General features: G+C 41.8%; 2 pseudogenes; one reads left to right on the forward strand and one right to left on the reverse strand.

The window, feature by feature from the left end:
- Window positions 1-497: 497 nt before the first annotated feature.
- Window positions 498-1,555, forward strand: LOC126613651 (uncharacterized; annotated as a pseudogene).
- Window positions 1,556-8,495: 6,940 nt separating this feature from the next.
- On the reverse strand, window positions 8,496-9,641 carry LOC126604571 (uncharacterized; annotated as a pseudogene).
- Between the last annotated feature and the right edge of the window lie 11,035 nt (window positions 9,642-20,676).

Here is a 20,676-nt window from a genome sequence, read left to right on the forward strand (position 1 = left end):
ATGGATCTGTAAAATTTTCCGTGATCTTGACTTCTCTCTTTCACAAGTTCCAAATCTGTGGTGTGACAATATTTATGCAATCTCCCTAGCTTCTATTCCAGTGTTTCATGCCAGAACCAAACAAATTGAAATCGACTATCACTACATTCGTGAATTAGTCATGGCTAAGCTCCTCACAGTTCAGTTTGTCTGTAGTCATGATCAATTGGCTGACATTCATACCAAGTCTCTGTCCAAAAGCCGGTTCAGTTATCTCAAATCCAAGCTTCCACTTGGTTCACTGGTTGATCCCAAGCTCAGCTTGAGGGGGTGTATTAAAGCAGATACTGAAATAGATAAGCAAGCTATTAGTTAGCTAAAATTGTAAAACTTTAGTTGTGGTTATTGTGTAATTAGTTGTAGGAGCTAAGGGCATTAAGGGCATTAATGCATCAGGTCTCTAGCTATATATACTCTCTTGTACTGATGTAATTATTCAAGTAATGTGAATCATTTCTTACAAAGAGTTTTCTGTTTCTTTAGAAGGAGACCCTGAATCACGAAGCTTGAAAGCAGACTCTAATTCGCAGACCATGGAAGAAGCAGACTCTAAATCACAGAGCTTGAAAGAAGACCATAAATCACTAAGCTTGGAAGAAAACCATAAATCACTGAGCTTGGAAGAAGAGCCTAAATCACTGAGCTTAGAAGGACGGGATAAAATTGCATTCTCCGGATTCAATGAAAATTCGTTGCAATTCCTAGATTCAATAGACTGGTATTTAACCCTATCGGATTCACTGTCCCGGACAGTCCGACAGGTAAAATAGATTAAATCCTACTATTTCTATTTGTGTACCTTTGATTTGAATTGTTATAGTAACAGGGAATTGGGATACCACTAACAGGGGTGGTTGCAATTAGCAAGTGCTCAACATTCTATGGGTGCGTCACACGTTAGCAGTGCTTTGTTGGACCTGAAATCTCACAATGCAAGTACATTTCTGCAAGTAACCCAGCAATCTAATCGTCGAGCAGAGCAAATTCATCGTTTTACATTGCGCAAATGGGCATCCTCCAACAACGAAGATGGAGCTCCACTTATGAATATGAGTCCGTAGATACCACAACGAAAGGACAAGGATGGATCTCCACCTCCATTTAAAGCTGAACCAGCATCAACTTCAGAAGGAGCGGACTAAGTCACTGTTGATGTTTGACTGTTTGGTTTCACCAAAGCTACGGGCTGCACAACTCTCATTTGAATCTGCACTTGACGTACTTGTAGAGATTGCCAACATGCTTCGTTGACGCTTTCCACGTTTGATAAGGTCAAGGAAGAATTGGAAGCTACTAAAGCCGAATGATGGGCGTTAGTTAACTGAAGCTCTTAATTTCTTTCATTCATGAACTTAAGGTTTTACCCCTTAATTATATTTTTTGAATTCAGGTGCACGGATTACGTGATGAAAAATTGATGATTGTTCACCATGTAATGTGATGATCGTTGGATGACGATTCCTGCTAATGATAATGCTAGAGTACGGAAATTATGTTAATACTCTCTTCCTTCCAAGGTGTTGCTTTGTTGCAGTTTGGTATTAAATTTAATTGGGCAGGTTGGTCCCGGTTGGGCTTCAATCATCGGCCGACTTAGTGGGCTCGAGTCTACATTTTCATAATCAATTTCCAGTTGGGCAAACATGTAACTCGACCCACCCAACCTGCGTAATAAAGGAATGGGTGTGTCTATTTATTAGCCGAACTGGAAATGGGTTTTGAAAATGTGGACCCAAGTCCATTGGGTTGAAACCCAACTTGGGCTGACTCTGTCAATGCCCTACTTAAGAGATTCTGGCACAAAAATTGCAATATAACGAGTCTTTTACAACAAGCAACGCCGACTCTGAAGTAGACATAGAAGGAATCAAGTGTCCATGCCCATGCCTTCGACATCATTAGTGACGCTACCAAAACCAACAAAGCAGACATAGGAATCGATAATGAAAACTCAAGGAAGTATATAAAAGCCACATAATGACTTTATATCCATTTTTTACGTAGTGACTGTAATCTATCCACAATTACTACAAATGCATTTTCATCTATCCCCACATAATGTACAAAACTAAACAGTTCTTCAATTCAATTTACAGAGAACATTAATTAATGAATCACAAAAAATCCAGAGAAAAGTACTACTTTGCAGATTCTAGAATTTCTTTGTTTTCTACATTTCAGCTCAAGAGACTAAGAAGCAGGTGGCGTTTTACCGTAGTGACAAAACTCAATCATATTTATGCATGTTTTTGGAGTGTTTTGACATGAGTTTCTAGCCTGCATCTTTTGAGTTTCATCAAATTACGTTATTAATTTTCACAGATGCTAGTGAATTGCTTTGGAACAAATCAGACGTTTGGGTTCGGTATATACCAAACTTGTATCAGATTAATTTCTAGACCTATAATGATATGAATTTAACCCATACGTTGTAGGTTAAAAGGTGCTAATTACAGTCTTAAGGACATGAGATACAACTACTTAGATAGAGCTGTTCATGAATGTTATATATGGTGGTTATCTACATTCTATAAATTTATAACTGTGTTACTATGCCTATCAGATAGATTGTGATCAATTAAAATGGACTTGAGTCCAGTCTAGTGTTTATTGTGTCAAAATGTGAAATAGACAGGACTGGACAAGATGAGTTTTGATCCACAATAGAATGGGTTATCTAACCTATCTTTATACATGACTTACAAGTCATGTCTTATAAGTCTATGTCAATCCAATCATATCTCTAAGGCCCAATTTCATCAAGTCCACCAAACAAACTCTTAAAGGCTACAAATGTTAAGTCTAGGCTTAATGGTTATTTGATTTTCCTTGTCAAAAGTTGTTTTTCTTTTGTATTTTTTAACCACTCGAGCTCAAAGCTCAATTAGATTAGTTGATTTAGTACTTAGGGATCTTGTAGCTAGTGAAGTTGAAGTGTGAAGCCAAATATCTCAAGTTGTGTCTTCACTGGAAGGTTTGCATCATGCATATGCATTTCCATGACTCCGTTTTTCATTCATTCTAACTAGTGTTGTCTAGTCAAATTAATTTCTGCATTTTATGTGCACGTGAATCTGGCACTCATGTGGACTCGTCTAACTTTTTTGATACGAGAGTGAGTTTCTCACCTTTGATTTTTTTTAATATTGAATTTGTATTTGAAAAGTGTCATTGTGAGTTGTACTTCAACTGCTCCAAAGAAAACATTTACTTGACAAAAAGCTTTTGGTGATGGTCATTGGTTTTGAGGATTCGAACTTAATCTTCAAAGAGAGTGATTTTGTCTTTCCTCTCTGGCAAAAATCCTAGAAGCAGCAAGAATTTTCTAGATGATGTTATTCATTGAAATGTATAAAACCATCCATGAAAATGATTGCTTGAATCTTCGTAGAAGCTCATTTGTTTTTGGTGAGAAAAATTATATTTTTAAGAGAGTGTTTTAAGCTTCCCGTGCCTACTTTGTATGTTCTTTACAAACCCTAGTTGCAATCACCTTTCTCATGCATTAAATTTTGTACTAACTCACCTACATCATTTTTTAAAAAAGTTTGTATTGTTTGTGGCATAAATCTTATTTCAAATCTTCATATAGACCTTAATTTAGGTTCTCGGTTAGTTTCTTTCTTTCAACTATTTGATTCAAGAAATTGACTTGTCAGAGTTTAAATCCATAGTTGCATATCATCTTACATATCTTCATATCATTTGCATGGTTTATGTTTCGTTTCAGTGCCACAAGGAGATGAGCTGGAGAAGTGTAGTTGCCTCCTTGTGATGACTGAAGATTGCTCCAGCTAGTGCAATATAAGGTTGCACAAATGCACAAGTTGCTCTTTTGAATAAGTCTAGGAATTGAGTTTGTGGTGGTTAACTTTGTATGAACCAGTTAGGAGATTAGACTCCCTGGAGTCCCTGGTTTTTGAAACAGCTAGGAGTTTTTCCGATCAAAACTTGTTGTGCACACTTCTCCCTAACTTGCATGTATATCTAGTTATTAATACTCACATTGTCCTTGTTTACATAACGATCTGATATGTGAAGGTTTTTAAGTTTGTAAATTCATGTGGTGAGGTATATCTGGGTAGACTTTGACTAGTTGGACATACTAGTCAATTAAGTTTATTTCTTGAAATTCTATTTTCATATCCGACAAACTTGTATCTAGTTGACTAGCTCCCTAACTAGTGCAATGTACAAAGTTTAGCTTTTATTTGCAGGACATTCCATTGCTACCAGAGCTCAGCTATAGATATACATTAAGAAATCTAGGGTATCAATTAGTATTGAGTGGAATCTCACCATGGATCATGATAGAGTCGTTAGATCTTGTTAGTCACCTCCCTTCTTTGATGGAATCAACTTTGCTACTCGTAGCAAGAAGTTAGAAATATTTCTTGACAACCACGATGAGTCATTTGCGATTAATTGTGCTAAAGGACTTACTCCAAAGGAAAACTTGGCCTTAATCGTCAAACAATTCAAAAGGATTCTCAAGGATAAGGGCAAAACAAAATACAAAAGAAGCGGGAACATATTGAGCATATCAAGAGACTCAAAATTCAGATCAAAAGGAAATAAGTCTTAATTTTGATAAGAAACAAGAGAGATCGACACCTTTCAGAAATGAATCATCATTAATTGACAACTGAAATGACAAAGCTATGAAGGCTACCTGGAGTGAAAGTAAAAGTGACGATTCTCAGAGTTCTAACCAGTCACTTGATGAATCTTCAGCCATTGCTTTTATTGCTCAATTCAAGATGGAACCTTTTGTGACGAGGAGATTGTGCTTGAAGAACAGGAAGATTGTTCTATACTCAAAGCTGTGTCTTAAGTATGATTTATGTTCAATGAGACTTGCAATTCTAAGAGGTGCCCTCATCAAAATATTACACTCCATCGTAAGATGGGCTCTCATTAGTATTACTGCACTCCTCCAAAAAGAGTGCTCTCATAAGACAAGTTGACTCCCCAATAATGCTTGGGACCAACATCTTGTAGAATTATCAAAGAGACTAGTCGAGGGCCCACTTCCAACAATACTGATGTTATTCCCAACTTGGTCATCTGCACAATTCGTCAGGTGGGGTTTTACCACAAAACGCTTCGGTGTTAGTTAGAGTGGGGTAATTATATTTAAATTGTTTTTCTCTTTCCCCTCAAGCCAATGTGGGATTTAATATGCCCCTGCATGTGAGACCCCATTTTTGTGGGTCACACGTGAAGATTCACACATCGGCAACCATCTGGAGCCAAGGGACCCACCATCATATTGCAGGTCAAAGGGAACTCACCCATCACGTGGCAGTACGGGCCAGCTCCCTAGCTTTGATAACATGACGAAACTAGTTTTAGGGTTTCAATCTGTTTCTCTGTATTATTCTTCCCCCTCTTTGAGGTAATATATAATCAATCACATCTCTTGTAGTACAAATAATAATTAATGACTCCTAACCAAACTAGGAAATACAATAATAACAATTATATTCCTAAGCAAACTAGGGCTCACGTCAACACCCCTAACCTAAACAACAGTAGCAGCAACACGTTGTCTAATCATCATCTTCGTCATCTTTCTCCTAAGGCCATCTCCAACCGAGGGCTGGCCAGATGACTCGTTTTAGCCCTCTGGCCCTCCAAGATATTAATATTTTAATGAACAATATAGGGCCATATTTGCCTCCGTCTCCAACCGAGGGCCAAAGGTCCAAACATAATTTATTATTCAAATTTAAAAACTACAACAACTTAAATTCAAATCCAACAACAACTTAAATTTAAAAACTACAACTTAAATTTAAAAACAACGAGTTAAATTTAAAAACTACAAATAAAATTTAAAAACAACATTAACTTGAATTTAAAAACTATAAATTAAATTTAAAAATTACAAATAAAATTTAAAAACAACATTAACTTAAATTTAAAAACGACGAGGCCATTTGAAAATTATTGAAAAAAATGAAGGATAGATTTTTGAAAGAGGAAAGAAAATATGAGAATTGAAATGGTGTAGGAATGGTGAAAATTTTGTGAGGAATGGTTAATGAATGGTTTAGGTATTTAGAGGAAAAATATTAGAATTTTTGAGAATTAAAAAAAAAAATGAATCCAACAGTAACTAGTGCCAGCTAGCTATTGGATTCAAATTTCTTTTTAAGCATTCAGGAATACATTCATATTAAATAATATAAATGTATTCCTGTCGGTTATAACTGACAGGATTAATGGTTTTTCTGGCTAGCCCCGGGCTTGCTGGCTCGCTGCATGCAGCCAGCCCTCCAGCCTTTTGGCCTTTTCAAATTCCGTGGGGCCCTCTCAAATTCCACAAGCCCTCTGGCCTAGCCCTCAGTTTGAGACTATTTTCGGGCTATTTTCGACACTTTGGCCCTTTGGACCTTTCGGTTGGAGATGACCTAAAACTTCGGATCAGTAGCCATGATGGTTTACCTTTGGAAGTATACATGGCTTGCAAGTCCTCGTCGATAAGACGAGAAAGGTCTGATGGCCAAAGGAAGGCAATAGATGGCTTGATAACTTGCAACTCATAAGAAAGGTGAGCCAACATGGTCTAAAAAAGAGCCATTTTTAGAGATTGAGTTGCAGGATGAAAGGTGGAGGACAAGGTATATTATCAACAAAAGTGATAAATGGATCCCCATATACAACTATAAAATATTCAGACTAAGTAATGTCAGCATAAGTAATGACAAAGTCGTCATAGACATTCTGTGAGCAAGGGGTGGAGCAAAGAGTTGACAGATGATGAAAACAATAAATGTAACAAACTTCCCACAAACATACACAATATGACCATTGTGGAGCCAAAAATAATCAAGAAAATTATGAAGGCGACAGTGTACGTTAGGGTTAAAAGGACAAAATTACCCTCGAGGCACATCTGGATTCTCACACGCATGCAACAGACAATAACGGCTCAATCAAGAAAGAGTCAAAAGTGATCAAAATGGTATTTATTCAAAACCCTCTCATCACTCCTCATCAAATCCTCACCCACAAGGTAACTCCCAATTATTCTTTTCAAATTGGGATTAATTACCAAATTAATTGCAAGATATTATTTGACATAATATCTTGCAATTATATTCAAAATACCACCATAAGTGGCCGGTCCCTATTTCTCCAAATAGGGCCAGCCACACCCCTATATATAGCCCCATCTTCACACCAAAATGCAAGTTCATTCTCTCCCTAAAATTCACTAAACACGTTCTCTCTCAAATTCCTACTTTGGTATCTAAGATTCTTCGGCCAAAGCCCCCCCCCCCAATTCATCATGGGCTCGCTCTTGACCTTGATCTTAGGTGTTATTATTTTTCAGGTGTATATTTGTCAAAGGAAAAGAAGACGGAAATTTGCATCCACAACCATCATCAGGGAAAGCTCGAGACACATTGACAACAAGGCTCTATGTAAATTGTAACCCACATTTATATGGTGTAATCAGATCTACATCTATGTGGATGTAGCCCCCACTTAGGGTGAATCATGATATATCTTATGTGTTCTTGTGTTTGTGTGATTGACGGTTGGATCTAAGTTGGTCCAAAACCGACCCAATTTTATGCATCAACAGATTGACGTCGTCTATGAATATCGATACAAAAATCTATGTCGGTTCCCTTTCTTATTTCATCTCACACCGTGTGAAATCCATGTCTATACGAAAATTCATGTTGGTTCTCTTTCGTTTTCAAATTATCTCAAAATATTAGCAATGTCCAGTAATGAGAATATATGTTTGGGATATCCAAGAATGAGTACAAAATTAAACATTGGAAATTTCATCATATAATAATAGCATGTATACAATACGAGAATAATCACAAAACTGACAAAAACATATAATCGGATTAAAAGTTTAAGTAGGAAAAAGAACTTTTGTAAATTAATGATGAACATCCACTACTAAATTAAACAGTTTGCACGACGAGGGAGATTTTGTTGAGCAAATCATTATTAGGTCGCACAAAAATTATGGTGACCAGAAATTGTCGTACTTATTTTGTCGCGCAAAGGTCATGAAAAAAGACATTGTGCAACAAAAAATTTCAAACTCATCGCGCAAACAAAAATTTGCGCGACATTTTACTACTCGTCGCGCTAAAGTTATACGGACGAAGGTTTTCGTCGTACGATATAAAAGGGTACAAGTACGCTTTGTGACTAGTTCATCTCGAAAAGTTCGATCGACGAAAAATGTAAGAGGCGCATGGTAATGCACGACGAAGTTATAAGATGCGCTTAATTTTGCACTCACGCAAGTGTAATTTTTATTAAAAAAATAAATAGAATAAAAGGAAAATTAAAAAAAAAAATTTCGTACTCATGACAAAAAAAAAAAGAAAGCAAATTAATGAATAAAAAAACAATTTTTATTTATAATATAAATATAAATGTACGTACAAATATAAAGTTTTAAAAGAACACTAGAACAAAATTATGAAAAAAAAAACGGAAAAATTTATAGGAATGTCGTTCAAAGGATCTTGCTGCTGGTTGGGGATGAGGTCAAAGGTCAACGGGCCTAATTGCTGTGCTTGCTCGGTGTGGAAGGGTTGTGAGGGCAATGGTGCAAAAAAACCGGGGAGATGTATTCCAGAGGAACTGAGGGCTTGTACAAGCATCGACATTTGAGACTTGTACGATGCCAGCTCACTCCTCATGCCAGCAACTTATTGCATCAAAGCCATAACCTGGCCCTTTAACTGCGATGATGATGAGGCTCTACTCTCCTGCCGCCTAACATTTCCCATCCCTTGACAATAAGTCCCTAGCCTCCGACCGAAAGTCTAGTCCAACGTCTCTGTGACGATGTGAAACCCTGCATCCTCAGGGGGATCGACAGACTCAATCGGCGTGTCCGAGGGAAGCTGGGAGGCGGACTCTTGAAGCACCGACTGACTCTTCTCCACCATAGTTGCCTGTGAAAAAAAAACATGGTTTATTAATAGAAAACAATTTGAAATAATTAGTATAAATGTTGAATGCATAAGAAATTACTTACATGAAGGGACTCAGACAACTCATTCCTAGGCCAAACATAAACATTAGCAACGAGGTCGATCTCCGGAAATTTTGAACCCTTCTGAAATCGAAAAAGATAAGGAAAATGTTAATAAGAAAAAAAATTATTAGTGACATTTTAAAATTGGAAATGAAAGATTTAATATATACCTTCCGTCGTGCCTGCATCCTATAGGAGAAAGGCCTCGAACCAGAATAGTGGAGAAGAGTCTTCTTCTCCCGATTGATCTTGTTCGCCTTCACCTTCTTCTGTTATACAAAAAATAAGTGTAGTAGTTGTAATACTTAAAGAAAAATAAAAAAATAATAATAAACAATAGTATAAATTAAAAAAAGTAAAATGGAAGAAGTCTTAATTAAAAACGCACCACATAGACCGGCTCCTGAAAATGACTGCAAAGCCAAACCCAACTATCTTGTCGGTCCTCCAACTTCTTCGAACAACCTTCATCGAGAGCTACCTGCAGATCATCAAATTGCTAGAAACATTGGTGCAGGTCACTCTTCCACTGCTTGTAGCGTTTGAAGAAGAGCTGATTGAGGTACACAAACATGTCCTCGTCCATGTCCTCCAAATTGTAGTTTGTCTGCAATGTAACAAATATTTTGAAAGTATTAGTAATAAAAGACTGTAATAAATATAAATATATAAATTTTACATGAAAAGCATTAAAAAGGCGATGCTACTTACGGACAATTGGTTGCGCACTGTGTTCTTCGTCTTCTCCGGCATCGCCTTCCAATACTTCCACCACATAGGGCAAAAGGTCCGCATGACATGCCCAATGTCGTGGGCCAATACACTATGTTGCCCCGCCGTTGGTGCTGCCCGATGTCGCTCATCGTATCTGATTGGGATACAACAATTGGTCACCCGAGTGACCTTCGCCATCTTCAATTGCCGACAAGGTTCCCAAGTGATTTTCTTCGCTGTAAAGGGATGAAAAAAAAAATCATTAACCCAAAACTAATAACAAATCCTACTAAAATTTCGTCATAACCTCCCCTATAATTAAAACTGTAGACATCGAAATTTCGGTAAATAAATGTTGACCGATAAATCAAAGTTTCAACGCTTTTGTATTACATAAATTTTACACGAAGCGTGTGTTTAAACAAAAAATCAAAATAAGTTGGAAAAGTCATCAAACAGGACACGTGTCAACACCTGGCGAAAACAACTTATGTCATCTAAATATTATATTCAAAATTAGGCCTTGGAAAATTTTATAAATAGAAGCCAATTTCATTCATTCATTTCACCAATTCATATGACACCGAAACCTTGAAGCTCTGAAACTCTGAAACTCCGAAGCTCTCAAGCATCCAGGTTCCTGAAGAATCAAGGAAGCCTTCTTCGTCCTTCGTTCATCGATCTTCCAAGATCAAGCCCCGACGGCCCTTGGATCAACAATCATCTAATTCAAGATCAAGCCCCAAAGGCCCTTGAAGAACTTCCACCAATTCAAGACCAAGCCCCGACGGCCCTTGAAGAAAGTGTTCATCGTTCATCATCCGTTCATCCTAAGATCAAGCCCCAACGGCCCTTTGGATCAACAACGTCGACAAACCCATACGTCCAACTGTTCTTCAAGATCAAGCCCAAAAGCCCTTGAAGGTCCGTTCATCACCGTTATTCAAGATCAAGCCTCAACGCCCCTTGAAGAAACACTCATCCTCAAGATCAAGCCCCAACGGCTCCTTAAAGATCCGCTCAAATCCACCTCCAAAGATTAAGCCCACGGCCTTTGAAGAACGTTCATCCTTAGATCAAGCCCAACGGCCCTTTGGATCAATCGCACATCCACAAATTAACACCTTACGGAGATCGAATTAGAGGATCAAATTTGAGAGAGATTGTAACCCAAAATCATCAAATACAAATATTATTTTGTACACGTGTTCTCGTCTCGTTTGTTTTAGGAAAATTTTATGTTTACAAATTTGGCACGCCCAGTAGGACGATCTCTACCTCTCATCTCTTTCTCCGTTCAAGAAGTTCAAAGCACACTTCCAAAATTAATGGCATCAAGGAAGGCTCAAACTGTTCCCACAATCGGCGCAAAGAACAAGAGCGTCCTTGTCGCAAGTGGTGTCACTTTGGGCATCACCACTCGAAGCAAGGCAAGAGCTACTTCTGCCCCCTCTTTCACCTCTGCATCAACTCTGCCAAGGGAACAAAAGCACCCAAGGCACGAGCCTGTGATCACCTTAGCTTCGCTAAGGGCACCAAAGGGGGAAAGCCCAAGGAAATACTCTGAATCCATGCTCTCCGATGCTGATTCAAGTGGCAGTTCAGCCATGCAAGTCATGACCACTGGAGCAACTTCAATCGATGAGCAGCTGGCTTAAATGAATGAAGCAATCGCAAGGCTAACCAGAACTGTGGAATAAAAAGACTTGCAAACTGCAGCACTAGTCAACCGACTGGAGGCGCAGGATGGCGAGAAACCCGACCCAGAGGATGATCCACTAAAGAGATGAGCTAGCGAAGAAGAGGAGCCTCCGGTGAAGAAAATCGATGTGAAGCCAGAGCCAGACCAAGCAGCGGCACTCATGGGATCTCTTTCTATCCAGCAGCTACAAGAGATGATCACCAACACCATCAAGACACAGTACGAAGGGAGCTCTCATGCCTCCACGTTGTACTCGAAGCCTTACTCTAGGAAGATCGACGCCTTAAGGATGCCGAGAGGTTATCAACCGCCGAAGTTTATGCAATTTGACGGAAAAGGAAACCCGAAGCAACATGTCGCACATTTTGTCGAAACCTGCAACAATACAGGGACGGAAGAAGATTACCTCTCCAAGCAGTTTGTGCGCTCGTTAAAAGGAAACGCCTTTGAGTGGTACACGGACCTGGAGCCCGAGTCCATCAACAGCTGGGAACAGTTGGAAAGGGAATTCCTCAACCGCTTCTACAGTACCTGTCGGACTGTGAGCATGCTAGAGCTGACGAGCACGAAGCAATGGAGGGAAGAACCAGTCATGGACTACATCAACCGATGGCGTAATCTAAGCCTCTACTGTAAGGACAAGCTCTCCGAGATTTCTTCAATCGAGATGTGCATCCAGGCATGTAATGGGGTTTACAATACATCTTTCAAGGTATCAACCCACGGACTTTTGAAGAATTAGCCACCCGTGCCCACGACATGGAACTGAGCATCGCCCACCATGGAAAGAAGGAGCATCACACTGATTTCAAAAGGGATAAGGTGTTTACTTCAAGAGCAGACAATCATGGGAAAAAGCCCGCCAAAGAAGCTTTTACCACCAATACCACCCCTATCAAGACCTCGTCCGCACCCGTCAAAATCTCCTTCAATAACAAAGCAAAGGAGATAAAAGGAAGTGAGCTTCCCCACACCCAAGATAGGTACAAAAACACCTTGAGGGAACTGGAGCAGAAGGTATACCCTTTTCCGGACTCTGACATGGACGCAATGCTGGACGACCTGCTGGAGAAGAAGGTGATTGAGTTGCCTGAATGCAAACGCCCCGAAGAGATGAATCGCATTAACGATCCCAAGTACTGCAAGTACCATCGTATCGTGGGTCATCATGTGGGCAAGTGTTTCATCCTAAAAGAACTCATCATGAAGTTGGCACAGCAAGGGCGGATTGAGCTTGACCTAGAAGACACAGCCGCAACGCACACCACTACGATCATGTTCGGATCCTTCGATCCCGTGCCTCTTCAAGAAATGCCCGACCATTCCTATCAATGCACAAGCTACACGGCATCTTCTCCACAACCATCATTGGGGGCAAACGACTAGGATGCACCTATCAGTAATGAAAAAGGGTGGACATTGGTGACCTATAAGAAGACGAGGAGGCTAAGACCACAAGCTATAAGGCCAAAGGGGGAGCAAGCGAGAAAGCACCGCCGCCGCAACAATAAGAAGCCTAAAAGAAACATAAGAGCTGCTAAGCCAACATATGCTGGGGAACCTATGGAGCAAGAGCCACGTATTCCCATCTCCTTGCACGAATACTTCCCCGAGGACTTCTTCCAAAAGTACACTATCACTACATGTCACATGGTCGAAGTAGAAATGAAAGAACCCTCAAAAGGCAAAGCTGTCACCACTCAGGGGGAAAAGACTCTTACAACTGAAGAAGGTCTGCCAACACACTTTAGCATCGAGGGAGCGCTCTGATTGCCAAAGAAGATGCGAAGAGCACTGGCAGCAGTCTTGGCAAGTTCTGACGACCATGAAGTGCAAGAAAGCAAGAACGAAAGCTTGAAGCTTCGGCCACATGAATGTGCCACATGATGTGTCGCCGATGACGCAATCCACTTCACCGACAAAGACTTGCAGCTAGGATCCAAGCCTCACGACCGACCTCTCTTCGTCTCTGGGTATGTAAAGGAGCACAAAGTCAGCCGCATGCTTGTGGATGGAGGATCAGCCATAAATATCATGCCAAAGTCAACAATAACCACAATCGGCATCAAGGTGGATGAACTATCCCTAAGCCGTCTACTAATCCAAGGTTTTAACCAAGGAGGACAAAGAGCGATAGGCATGATCCGAGTAGAGATGACCATTGGTGAACTCAAGTCAAACACAATATTCCACGTGATTGATGCAAGAACTTCATACGGTTTGCTCTTAAGAAGGCTTTGGATCCATGCGAATGGAGTAGTACCGTCCACCCTTCACCAATGCTTAAAATTTTACCGAGAAGGAGTGAAGGTGATCTATGGCGACACCAAGCCATTCACCGAAGCTGAATCACATTTCGCAGACGCCAAGTTCTACATGGATGAAGACATGGTGCCCGAAACTCTTCCAAAAGAGATCAAAACCATGGGCAAAGCAACACCTAAAAAGAAGGAGTGGCAAGCCGTGCCCAAGAAGCAAGAAGAATAAGCTATGCCATCTTCAAGCAAAAACGACGATAAGCTTGCTAAACCTGCAACAACCAGAGGGAGTAGGATGCCCTCAAATGGACCAAACATACCTGTTTTTCGATACATCCCGACGTCGAGAAGAAAGAATGGTCAATCCCCGTTTGAAACTGCAGCAAGCAAAGCCGATGCACAGCGGCACATGGATAATGTAAAGTTGCTCAAAACGAATGCAGTTTTACCTCTGACACAGCTAGGCGACACTAAGGTTGCAAGACCATCACAAGGCTTCATAAAAGGCCTGACAAAAGGAGTAGAACCAAGCTTTCTCCCAACCTAGAGGACCGAAGAAGGCTTTGATCCAAACGCCTACAAACTCATGTCGAAAGCTGGGTACAACTTCACCTCCTCTGCAAACTTGGGAAAGAAGGATTTGAACATCGTCAAAGACAACGAACGTGATCTCACTAAAACTCAGAAGAAGTTGGAGGAGCATGGTTACGGGGTCAACAACAACAAAGCTGGACTTGGCTTCACGCCAAATGCACCGGTGAAGATCTCTAGCAAGGCAAAAAATGCTAGTGCTCAACACATCAGCGTGAGCGTTATACAAGATAAAAAAGAGCCTCAACCTGCCCCCCAAACGTCAGTATTCGATAGAATGAATCGTTCAAAGCCCAGAGTTTCGGCACTTGAACTCAGTGGCAGTCAAAACAGAACTTCCGTCTTCAAAAGGCTTAACACGCCAACATCTCGAAGCTCTGTTTTCAAAAGGTTGTCGAAACCTAAGAAGCAAAGCAATACGACTAGTTTCCTCCACAACAGTCAGTTATGGAAAGACTTGAAGAAGCCAAAGAGCCTTCCAGAAGGAGAAAGACAACACCAGAAGTAGAAAAGATCGATCGTCTGGCAGAAAAGGATGACGTTCGAAGTTCCATTCCTTCAAGAATGAAGCGCCAAGCAATTTTGGAGGTTAACACAGTTGGATCACTGAAAGTGAAAAGGCGCACCATCATCCACACTGGACAATCTTTATGCCAACAAGCTCGAAAGGTTAACACCAAATAAGAGGCCCAAGATGTCTTCCACATCACAATCCAAGAAGGTGAAGAAGATGAAATCCTCGAGGAAGATGTCATTGCAGCGCCGTCACAACTCGAAGATGGGGGGCAAGCCACAGTTGACGATCTCAAAGAACTCAACTTAGGCACAATTGAGGAACCAAAGCCTATCTTCGTGAGTGCATTACTAAGTGCAGACGAGATAGAGAAGTATTACCGACTGCTATTAGAGTACAAGGACGTCTTTGCTTGGACCTACAAAGAAATGCCCAGCCTCGACCCTATCATTGTTGTGCATCGTTTTGCAGTCAAACCTGGAACACGACCAATAAAGCAAACTCAAAGACTCTATCGATCCGAGCTCATCCCACAAATCGAGGCCGAGATTGACAAGTTGATCGAAGCAGGCTTCATTCGAGAGGTGCAATACCCCAAGTGGATCTCCAACATCGTCATAGTCCTTAAGAAATCTGGACAAATACGTGTTTGTGTAGACTTCTGAGACCTCAATGATGCTTGCCCAGAGGATGACTTCCCCTTGCCAATCATTGAAATCATGGTGGACGCGACCACTGGCCATGAGGCACTATCATTCATGGACGGCTCTTCTGGATACAATCAAATTCGTATGGCTCTTGAAGATAAGGAACTAACAGCCTTCCGCACTCCAAAAGGTATCTACTGCTACAAGGTGATGCCCTTTGGTCTGAAGAATGCTGGAGCTACATATCAACGCGCGATGCAGAAGATCTTCAATGACATGCTACACAAGAGCGTGGAATGCTATGTAGACGATGTGGTGGTCAAGACAAAGAGAAGATCAGATCACTTGAAGGATTTGCGAGTAGTGTTCGAAAGGTTGCGAAAATACAACCTCAAGATGAACCCGTTAAAGTGTGCATTTGGCGTCACATCTGGAAAGTTCATTGGCTTCATTGTCAAGCATCGTGGCATTGAAGTGGACCAATCAAAGATCAAGGCAATTCAAAGCATGCTTGAGCCAATAAACCTGCACGAGTTAAAAAGTCTACAAGGACGGCTAGCCTTCATCAGACGCTTCATCTCCAACCTTGCAGGGCGTTGTCAACCGTTCAGTCGACTCATGAAGAAAGATGTTCCGTTCGTATGGGACAAAGCATGCAACAATGCTTTTGAAAGCATAAAGAAGTATTTATCAAGTCCACCTGTCCTGGGGGCACCTGTCCTGGGGCACCTGTACCAGGGAAACCGCTCATATTGTACATCGCTGCTCAGGAAAGATCAATTGGAGCACTCTTGGCACAGGAAAACGAATCCCAGAAAGAATGAGTGCTCTACTACCTCAGTCGAACGCTCACCGGCGCTGAGTTGAACTACTCCCCAATAGAAAAAATGTGCGTTGCCTTGATGTTTGCCATCCAGAAGCTCAGACATTACATGCATGCTTACACCATCCACTTGGTTGCTAAAGCTAACCCGGTCAAATACGTCATGTCCAAGCCAGTTTTGACAGGACGACTAGCTAAATGGGCATTGCTTCTCAATCAATACGAGATCATCTACGTCCCAGCAAAAGCCGTCAAGGGACAAGCGCTAGCAGACTTCCTTGCCGACCAGCGCTAGCAGACTTCCTTGCCGACCATCCAATCCCAGCCGATTGGAAAATCTCAGACGACTTGCCTGACGAAGAGGTGTTCTACATCGACATATTCCCGACATGGACGATGTTCTTCGACGGATCTGCACGAGCAGACGGAGTGGGGGCAGGAGTAGTATTCATGTCGCCATAAAAGAAAATACTACCTTATTCATTCCAACTAAGCGAATTATGCTCCAACAACGTCGCTGAGTACCAAGCACTGATCATCGGGCTCCAAATGGCAATCAACATGGAAATCACAACCCTTGAGATATATGGCGACTCCAAGCTCATAATCAACCAACTCCTGACTGAATATGAGGTGAGGAAAGATGATCTCGTCCCATACTTCTGGCTGGCAACGCAATTGCTACAAAGGTTTGAGGCCGTAACACTAGAACACGTGCCAAGAAAAAAGAATCAGATGGCAGACGCTCTCGCCAACCTAGCCTCGAGCATGACATTAGGAGAAGACGAAGCTGCAAACATGCCAGTCTGCCAAAGATGGGTAATCGCGCTTGTCACTGAAATGGTACTAAGTGATACAAACGTTATTTCAATACTTCCGGTCAACGTTGAAGAATGGAGACAGCCTCTAATCAACTACTTGGAACATGGAATACTTCCCAATGATCCAAAACATCGCTCTGAAGTACGTCGACGAGCACATCGCTTCCTCTATTACAAAGGGACACTCTACCGGTGATCTTTTGAAGGAGTACTTCTGAGATGCCTAGGCGAGGAAGAAGCCAATCAAGCCATGAGAGAAGCACACTCAGGAATATGTGGGGCGCATCAGTCCGGACCGAAGCTTCATTTCCAGCTCAAAAGAATGGGTTACTACTGGCCAAGCATGGTAAAGGACTACCTATAACTTGAAAGGTGCCAAGCCTGCTAATTTCACGCCAACTTCATACATCAACCGCCTGAGCCATTACACCCCACAACTACTTCATGGCCATTCGATGCATGGGGATTGGACGTCGTAGGACCAATTGCGCCAAAGTCATCTGCAGGAGAAGCTTACATCCTGGCTGCAACAAATTACTTCTCTAAGTGGGCTGAAGCCATACCCCTGAAGGAAGTCAAGAAGGAAACTGTCGTCCGTTTCATCAAGGAACATATCATCCACCGATATGGTGTGCCTCGCTACATTGTCACTGACAACGGAAAACAGTTCTCCAACCGACTCGTGGACGAGCTCTGCGAGAAATACAAGTTCAAGCAGCACAAATCCTCCATGTATCATGCTCCGGCTAATGGTCTCGCAGAAGCATTCAACAAGACATTATGCAACCTCTTAAAGAAGGTAATCGGCAGAACAAAGAAATACTGGCATGAAAGAATAGGCGAAGCACTTTGGGCAGGACGACATATAGAACGCCTATCCAAGCTACACCTTATTATCTCATATATGGCGTGGAAGCTGTTCTACCGCTCGAAAGTCAAATCCCCTCGCTAAGGATGGCTATAAAAGAAGGCTTGACTGACGAAAAGAATGCAAAGTTGCGCCTTCCAGAGCTGGAAGCGCTGGATGAGAAAAGACTCGAAGCCCAGCAACACTTGGAGTGTTATCAAGCACGACTCTCCAAGGCCTTCAACAAGAAAGTTCTCCCTCGTTCTTTTCAAATGGGAGATCTCGTCCTTTCATTGCATAGGCCTATCATCACAACTCACAAGACAAAGAGCAAGTTCACGTCAAAATGGGATGGACCGTATGTAATACAAGAAGTCTACACCAATGACGCCTACTTAATCATGGCAGAAGACGGCTTGAAGATCGGCCCCATCAATGGCAGGTTCTTGAAGCGCTACTACCCCTAAAACAAATGCTCCATACTTCTAGCCCGCAAAAGCATAAACTGCGCACGGCATAACAAAAGAAAAATGCATTTGAACTACGTTATGACTTGATCCCTCCTCAACAGAGGGTACGTAGGCAACTTGAAACGTCAAAACTTCAAGTACAGTCACACCATCTAAAAAAAATAACACTTTGAAGATTGAAGAGCAAATTCAAGAACATAAATACTTTATTTCTTTGAAAGAAGGAGTCGGCTCCAAAGCCTTATTACAAAAAAAAACACATAAGATATTACTTGAAAACTATGTCCCTAAAACTACGAAGGCGATCTTTAAGCAAGCCTTCCAAAGTCTTCAAGGTCTCTACCTCGGTGGGAGATAAGATGGGCAACTCCATAGTCATGCCTTTCTCTCGTTCTAGACACGAAATCTCCTCTTGGTACTGAGAAAGTGTAGTTCCCTGCTCCGCAAGAACACTTTCGAGTTGCGATGCTTCGATTACCAACTGCTCATGGCTCGCACCAATGCATCTAGACGCACCTGGACAGAAGTTAAAGAAGTCTATGTGGCTTGATAATCTCCTGAAACAGCTTGTTGAAAAGACCGGACTTGAGCCAGTGACGAGTTTATTGTTGCTAGTTGATGAGCTCTATCATCTGGACTCAACTTCTCCAAGGAAATAGCACGCAAGGAAGAATACTCAGTCGAGGCGGCCATAAGTTCGGCAATCTTGATCTTCAAGGGTGAAGAATCAACGTTAAGGTTGTCAATCACGGAAACAAACTTCGACAAATCCTCATTAAGCAACGTAAGGTCTTCCAGCGGACACTTAGAAATCCTCTCCTCAATATGGCCCTTGATCTCCATTGCCGCACCAAGACTGATACGATGGATGAGTCGCTCAGTACCGCTAAGGTTCGGCCCTCTCAAAGAGATCTCAGAGCTAACTGGCGAAGGTGTTGGACGCATGACGGGTTCTTGCATACCTCCACCTACACATGGCAAACTCGAGAAGTTCGACAGATTTGGAACAAGCTCTGCACCAGGCGGATCCCCGATCTCCCTGTCTGTGGGTAGGTCACCTCCAAATAGCATCTTCGTATAAGAATAAAATTCTGCAGTTTCCAAATGACAAGAAGGCCCAGCCTAAAGAAGATAAAAATAAAAATACAAAATAAAAAAAGGGAGATGTTAGAAACAAAAGCCAAAATGGTGAAAGCAGAAGACATCACGAGAGAAAAGGAAACACATACATCTCTCTCAAATGGCACACGATCATCACATTGAGGAGGCCTAAACATTTCTTTCCTCTTATGACAAAAATTGACATCGCTATCAACCTGAGCACTCTCAATTGGTCACTTGTTTGAAGCTTGTCGACGCTGCTGCAAAATAAATCCATCTTCGTGCGAATCAACTGCATCTCCTGCCTCTTCAGAAGCATCTGGGTATCGAGGAGACAAGCGTGAGCGTTGAGGAGCTAAGGCTACAGGTCTATCTTGTAAGGGAGCCACACTCGCGCAATCAAGAGGTACCAGTTGCATAGAAACCACAGGACAACCCTCTCTCGACATATCATTGCCTGAGTGAGGAGAATTGGTACCACTTGCCATCCTCAAGTTCTTATAATGTACCTTTGACCACCAACGTATGTAAACACGGGTCACTGGATTACTCTTGAACTCGTCCTTGGCTGGCAGCGTGATAACAGCATTTGTACATGCACGGGTACAAGACTCCCAATGCATATACACGGCCTGCAAGGATGCCGATTGGTTCTCTTCCTTCAGCTTGCCTGGCATGCTTTGGACAAAACCAAATTGCCTGCTGAAACGGTGGGGACTATATGGCTGAACAATGCATCGGTCTTCTTGCCGCAAAGAAACAAACCCCGAGCGAAGACTTATAAGATAAGATAAGTCTGAGAAGCGGAGATGTGAATCGTCTACGATGCCTCGCCGCACCGAGCCAACTCTTGCTAAGGGGTCCATCCTTAAATCTCCACAACTTTTAAACAGCGCTCGCACTTGCAAATCATCAAGGTTCTTCGCGGAGAATGCGCCAGAATACTTCGTCATCAAAGGCCCCATCTTGGCTGCAGTCGATGAAGAAGGCCTTGACTTGTCTAGAGTCGATGAAGAAAAATGAGTGCTAAAGTATTCACCCAACCAACCATACACATAGTGGTAAGGAAGCACCGCAGCCCGATCTTCAGTGCTAGCCGAGTTCAAAACAATGCTCAAGCC

The sequence above is a fragment of the Malus sylvestris genome, chromosome 2, assembly GCF_916048215.2.
Source record: "Malus sylvestris chromosome 2, drMalSylv7.2, whole genome shotgun sequence".
NCBI lineage: Eukaryota > Viridiplantae > Streptophyta > Magnoliopsida > Rosales > Rosaceae > Malus > Malus sylvestris.